The sequence below is a fragment of the Mirounga angustirostris genome, unplaced genomic scaffold, assembly GCF_029215605.1.
Source record: "Mirounga angustirostris isolate CCGP_5_RB_7025 unplaced genomic scaffold, mMirAng1.0.hap1 SCAF_12, whole genome shotgun sequence".
Classification (NCBI taxonomy): Eukaryota; Metazoa; Chordata; class Mammalia; order Carnivora; family Phocidae; genus Mirounga; species Mirounga angustirostris.
This window is the reverse complement of record NW_026991720.1, coordinates 108048540-108054539: the sequence shown is the minus strand read 5'-3', so window position 1 is coordinate 108054539 and position 6000 is coordinate 108048540. Positions and strand designations below refer to the sequence as shown.

At 54.5% G+C, this 6000-nt stretch overlaps 1 pseudogene; it reads right to left on the bottom strand.

The window, feature by feature from the left end:
- Nucleotides 1-555: 555 nt before the first annotated feature.
- The window catches only part of LOC135362166 (histo-blood group ABO system transferase 2-like), a 28814-nt pseudogene continuing 23369 nt past the window's right edge, over nt 556-6000 (bottom strand).

Here is a 6000-nt window from a genome sequence, read left to right as displayed (position 1 = left end):
GAAATGGAAATAACCCAGAGGGCGCCATGCTGCTGGAGGCTGAGCTAGCGGTCACGGCCAAGGCCTCTGGCGGTGAGGGCACCGGGGTTCTGAGAGGTGGCTCGGTGCACCCCTGACCCTGAAGCCCCATGGCCATGGCAACATGCAAGGACTGGGAGGGAAGACCCAGCCAGGCCCCGTTCTGGCTCCACGGCTGCTACGGGGCTGTCCCAGCCCCACCAGGCGGTGTCTGTTTAGAACTAGAGAGAAAACCTTTTCCCTCAATTGTTCTTTTTTAAAAATGGTTGCTCAGCATCGACACAGAAAAACATCTGACATAAAACTGGAGCCGTTCACAGCTGCAAATGACCCAGAAGTGAAGAAAATGTAGTGAACGCAAAGAGAGGACGCTGTATCCCCAGGCAGGCCTCCTGTGAGCAGGTGCGGCTGGGGCACTGGACGTGCCCGTGCAGACAGTACTGGACTCCACAGTGTCCCTCGAGGGGACCGAAGTGGGAACCTGCTCTGATGGCTCCGCTGAAGTCAGCACCCCCTGCTGGAGACGGGGACAGCCCCTCATGAGTTCCGGGTGTCCTGGTGATTCTTGGGCATGGCCCAAATCTCAGCTTCTTCATGACCCGGGGCCAGCCCAGCAGCTGCACACAGGTCCTCCAGGGCCAGCCCAATAGCTGTGGGTCCCGCAGGTCCTCCAGGGACAGCACCTTGGTGGGCTTGTGGTCCAGCAGGTACCTGTTCAGGTGGCTCTTATCGTACCACATGGCCTCGATCCCATTGGCCCAGTTGACCACCATCACCTGGTGACAGGCTAAGGTCAGTCGGTGAACCTCTGGCACAACCCCCCAAAAAAGGCCCCCATGTAGTAGAAGTCTCCCTTGTCCCTGGGGATGTGGGCCTGGGACTGGGACCAGCGCTCATAGCTTAAGTCCTCATGGGCCACCCAGTAGAAACCGGGGTGCAGGGTGCCAAAGCGGGGGGACAGGATCTCCATGCCCACGTGGTCACAGAACTTCATGTCCACATCCCCGCACACCATGTCATCCACCTCATAGAGGAAGCACTCCTCATAGAAGCAGCTCATGATCGCCATGTGCTGCATGGACACATCCTGCCAGTGTGGGGCACCGCGGACCTCAAGAACCACCACCCTTCAGTGCTCCTGGAGGGGCACACGGGACACAGCAACCAGCTGGTCGGTGAAGACATAGTAGATGACCCTGTGTCCACCATGAAGTGATTCTGCAGGAACAGCTCCAGGAAGACCCCGTATCCACAGGGGCAGGGGACAGGGCAGGAAGAGGGTCACTGCCAGAGGCTGGCAGCAGGACCCCAGAGCTGGGGTTCATGGATGTGTGCACCTTCTTCATGGGGACAGGCCCTGTGCTGCTTTAAGCAACAGCCACCCTGGCTTGTCCTGAGCAAGTCCAGTGGCAGGGCCTCCCTACCTTCTGCTCCCAGAGATAGGGGCCATCAGCACCCCATCTTACACAGGGGAGCCTGAGGCTTAGGAGGCTGGAAACCCATGCAGCCCCACTCTCAACATGCTGGAGCCAGGAACACCCCCCTCTCCTGAGCTCCCAGGCAAACCCTGCAGGTGCCCTACCCTGGCTGAACCCCTGCAGGTTCTGTCCCCACCTGCCATGAGTTGAGCACCTTTGGGCACAGCCCGTGTTTCTATGTCCTACAGACTGCGTAGAATCAGCAGGGCCGGCCAGCTGCCCCACTTTACTTTGAGTGGGCTGTCGCTGGTCCCCAACAGAGCTGTCTCCACCCCCTATAGGGTCCTCCCTTGAAGGCTACTGGGCCTCTGGCTGACAAGGTCCATCAGTAAACCACTGGTATTCCTAGGAGGGGTCACCCTCGAACTCCCCAGATCAGGAATCAGGTTCAGCCCATGGGCAGGGAAGGGGAAAGATGACCCCTGGAAAAAGGGGGCTTGCTTAGGCCCCTGCCTTGAATCCAAGGGTGTGAGCTTCTGGGTCCAGGTCTACATCTCCCTGTCCCCAAAACATTGGAAGTCTTGTCCAACTGCCTCACATGGCTGGTCCCCCGTTGAGGGGACTACCTGCCCCTCACTGTGGGGACAGCAGCTCCCCCATTGTCAGCAAGTGTGGTGAGCCCCTCTGAGACTGATTTTTTTTTAAGATTTTATTTATTTGACAGAGAAAGAGACAGCTAGAGAGGGAACACAAGGAGGGGGAGGGGGAGAGGGAGAAGCAGGCTCCCTGCTGAGCAGGGAGCCTGACATGGGACTTAATCCCAGGCCCCCGGGATCACGACCTGAGCCAAAGGCAGACGCTTAAGGACTGAGACACCCAGGCGCCCTGAGACTGGCTTTTTTACACAGGCACTAAGACTACTTCCCTGTGCCTACCCCATACCTCGCAGGTTAGTAAATCGCTCACACAGGGAAGGTGGATACTACATTTAAATATGGGACGAGCACATACACCCAGCAGACATGAGTCAGGTCACCAGGGGGCAAGTAGAGGCCCAGCCAATGGGGAACAAGCCAGACATGATGCAAGGGGAGAGAAGAGTGCTCCTGGCAGAGGGCACAGAGAATGCAAAGGATTGGAGTCAGGCCCAAGGAACATGTGGGACAACCACACAGCTTGGTGGCCCACAGAGGGGGGCTGCAGTGGGAGAGGTGAGGCTGGAGAGTACAGACAGGTGGGGAGCGGATCGCAGAGAGCCTCAAAGGTTATGTTCTGAAATGATCAATCTGGTTACCGGAGGAGAATGGTCTCTATACAGCAGAGGACAGGGAGACCCTAACCCTAACCCTAACCCTAACACTAACCCTAAACCTAACTCTAACCCCTAACCCCTAACCCCTAACCCTAACCCGTACACTAACCCGTACCCTAACCCTAACCCTACCCTAAACCGTAACCTAACCTGTACCCTAACCCTAACCCTAACCCTAACCACTAACCCCTAACCCTAACCCTAACCCGTACCCTAACCCTAACCCTCGCCCTACCCTAACCCGTAACCTAACCCGTACCCTAAACCGTTCCCTAACACTAACCCTAACCCGTAACCTAACCCGTACCCGTACCCTAACCCTAACCCGTACCCTAACCCGAACCCTAACCCGTACCCTAATCCTAACCCGTACCCTAACCAAGCCGTACCCTAACCCGTACCCTAACCCGTACCCATAGCCGTATCCTAACCCTAACCCGTACCCTAATCCTGACCCTAACCCGTACCCTAACCCGTACCCTAACCCTAACCCGTTCCCTGACCCGTACCCTAACCCATACCCATACCCGTAACCTAACCCTAACCCGTTCCCTAACCCGTACCCGTCCCCTAACCCTAACCCTAACCCATACCCTAACCCGTACCCTAACCCTAACCCATACCCTAATCCTAACCCGTACCCTAACCAAGCCATACCCTAACCCGTACCCTAACCCGTACCCGTACCCTAACCCTAAACTGTACCCTAACCCTGACCCTAACCAGTACCCTAACCCTAACCCGTACCCTAACCCTAACCCGTACCCTAACCCTAACCCGTTCCCTGACCCGTACCCTAACCCATACCCGTACCCGTACCCTAACCCTAACCCGTTCCCTAACCGGTACCCTAACCTGTACCCGTACCCTAACCCATACCCTAACCCTGTATATCCTCCCCAGGGACAGTGAACAAAGTCAACACATATCTGCACACTTTGAAATGTGAACAGAAACCTGCAAACTCAGGTTCTCACAGGAGCTAAATGTTAATGACCAGGTGACAAAAAGGTGACACAGATAGCAAGTAACCAAAAGAAGATGTCATGTGTCTGTGAGCTGGCCACCTTCTCTACCTGTCGGAAGGAAGCCATGCCTGACAGGAGGGAGCCACACCTGGACCTGGTCTCTCTAGGCTGCTCTTGAGCAGAGCAGAGGATTTGCTGAGCTGGGTGTGGGTGCAGCAGGGGGAGATGGGCAGCTGGCCACAGATGTTACCGGCCAAGTACCTGTAGGACCAGCTCCCGGTCCTCAGCCAAGGTTAAGCAATACTTATGTTTAGTTACATATTTACTGTGACAGGAAAGGTGCTCAGTACTTTGAGTGACTATATTCTCTCCCTTTTTTTTTTTTAAATACACTTTATAGAGTTATGATTGACATACAAAAAGCTGTACATAATTAATGTATTCAGCTTGACCCTGACCCTAACCCTAATATCAAGTTAACATATACTCTGATTTAGAATATAGCTCATAAATTATTTCATGATTATTAGGAGCTAGGGGATCCAAGGACCAACCTCCCTCTATCTTATTCTCCCTTGAATTTGACAGGTTGGAACACATTCGGCCACATGCTATCTGGAGAGCGGCCACACGGGGGCAACAGGGAGTAAACATTAGGGCAAACCCGGCCACAAAGCCAATTCTTCCCTCATCCTGTAAAACCTTGCTCATTCAATGTTTACAGATCATTCTCTAGAGTATTAAAAGTGTGACTTTCTGGAATTTTTTAAAAACCAAACTAATTCTTTGAAACTGTTAAAAATATAATGTTTTTAAAAATCTCAGCGTTGGTTAGCAGATGAAGACCCAGGGGCCTGGGGAAAAGCTGTTATTATTGAATATGTTCAGATCTAATTAGGAAACAAGTAGGATTTATACTCCATTTATTTTCACAAAGAATTTGTGTCAACTAACAGTACTGAACCCACACAAAATAGTGCACTTCAGAGGAAAATAAAAGGAGATTCAACAGCCTCAAGAGGCAGAGAAAGAGCCACACCCGGGAGCAAAGAAGACATACCACGGATGCTAGCCTCAGGCTGATTTGCAGCCTGTAGATCCTCCAGAGCTAGAATGCCCCCAATGCCCCTGGGGGTCGTGGGTCAAGCAGAGCTCAAACCCTGCTGCTGCACTGTTGTACCTGGTGACGGGTCTCCTTGGTCACTTCCTCCATGAGCCACCCCCCACCCCCTGACTCCTCCAGCCTGCTTTTCGAAACTCCCATTCCTCTTTCTGACCCCGTTGTTTACTTTTCCCTTCACTTACAGAGTATATAGTATGTTTACCTACATCCTATTCTGTCATTTAAATGTTTTTGTCATGTTCTCACTGCACTGTACTTTGCATCATCCACCCTGATGTATAATCACTTGTTGCATTGCATGACTTAACTGGGGACTGGGAACACCCTCACGGTGTAATGGGGCTAGTGTCCTGGGCAAGGTCCTCACTAAGCCGGCTCATCCTGCAGCTGTTGCACTGAAGGCCTGATCCAGGCACTGGAGCCCAGTCTGAAGCCAGCTCTGTGTCCTCACAGCGGGGACACCGGCTGCACCCAGGCCTTGGGAAGGCTGTGGGGGGGCTGTGAGGGAGTCACTGTATGGATGGGGCATGGGGGGAGGGGGAGCATTGAACAGCCGGGGGAGGGGGCCCTCGGGGCGGGGGTCTTGTGTGAGGAGGAAGTTGGGTAAGGGGACCCCAGGCAGTGGTGACCTCACTTCCCTGACAACAGAGTCCAACAGAATTTGGAACCCAGGTAACAAAGGCACCCACATTCCAGAGACAGCCCCCTGCCCAGCTCATTTCTTTGGAGACCCTCCAACAAAAAGCATGTTCGGGTGCTGCTTCCCCAAATCTGGACGCTGCAGGCTGAAGAAAGAGCGCCCTGCAAACGCTGCCCCCCGCTGGGGATGTCGAATCAGGGCTCCCCACCGCCTCTGGCCGTTTGGCCGGAAGGCCCGAAATGTGACACCAGGAGGCCCAGAGCCTGCCACCCAGCCCCACAGGGTCTAATCCGCCTGTGCAGCCCCAGGTCCCCTCCCCTCCGTGTGTGTGTGTGTGTGTGTGTGAGAAGAGGGGTCATGTGGGGTGGGCCAACGCCATTCAAGAGCAGGCTGAGGAGGGGTCAGATAACCCGCGGGCAGGTCATGTTCAAGGTCCAGGCTGGCTGGGTGGGACGGGGTGTGGGGGGCTGTGAGCTTCTGCCCAGGGTTCCTCTCGATCGCCCTGCAGGGATGGGTCACTG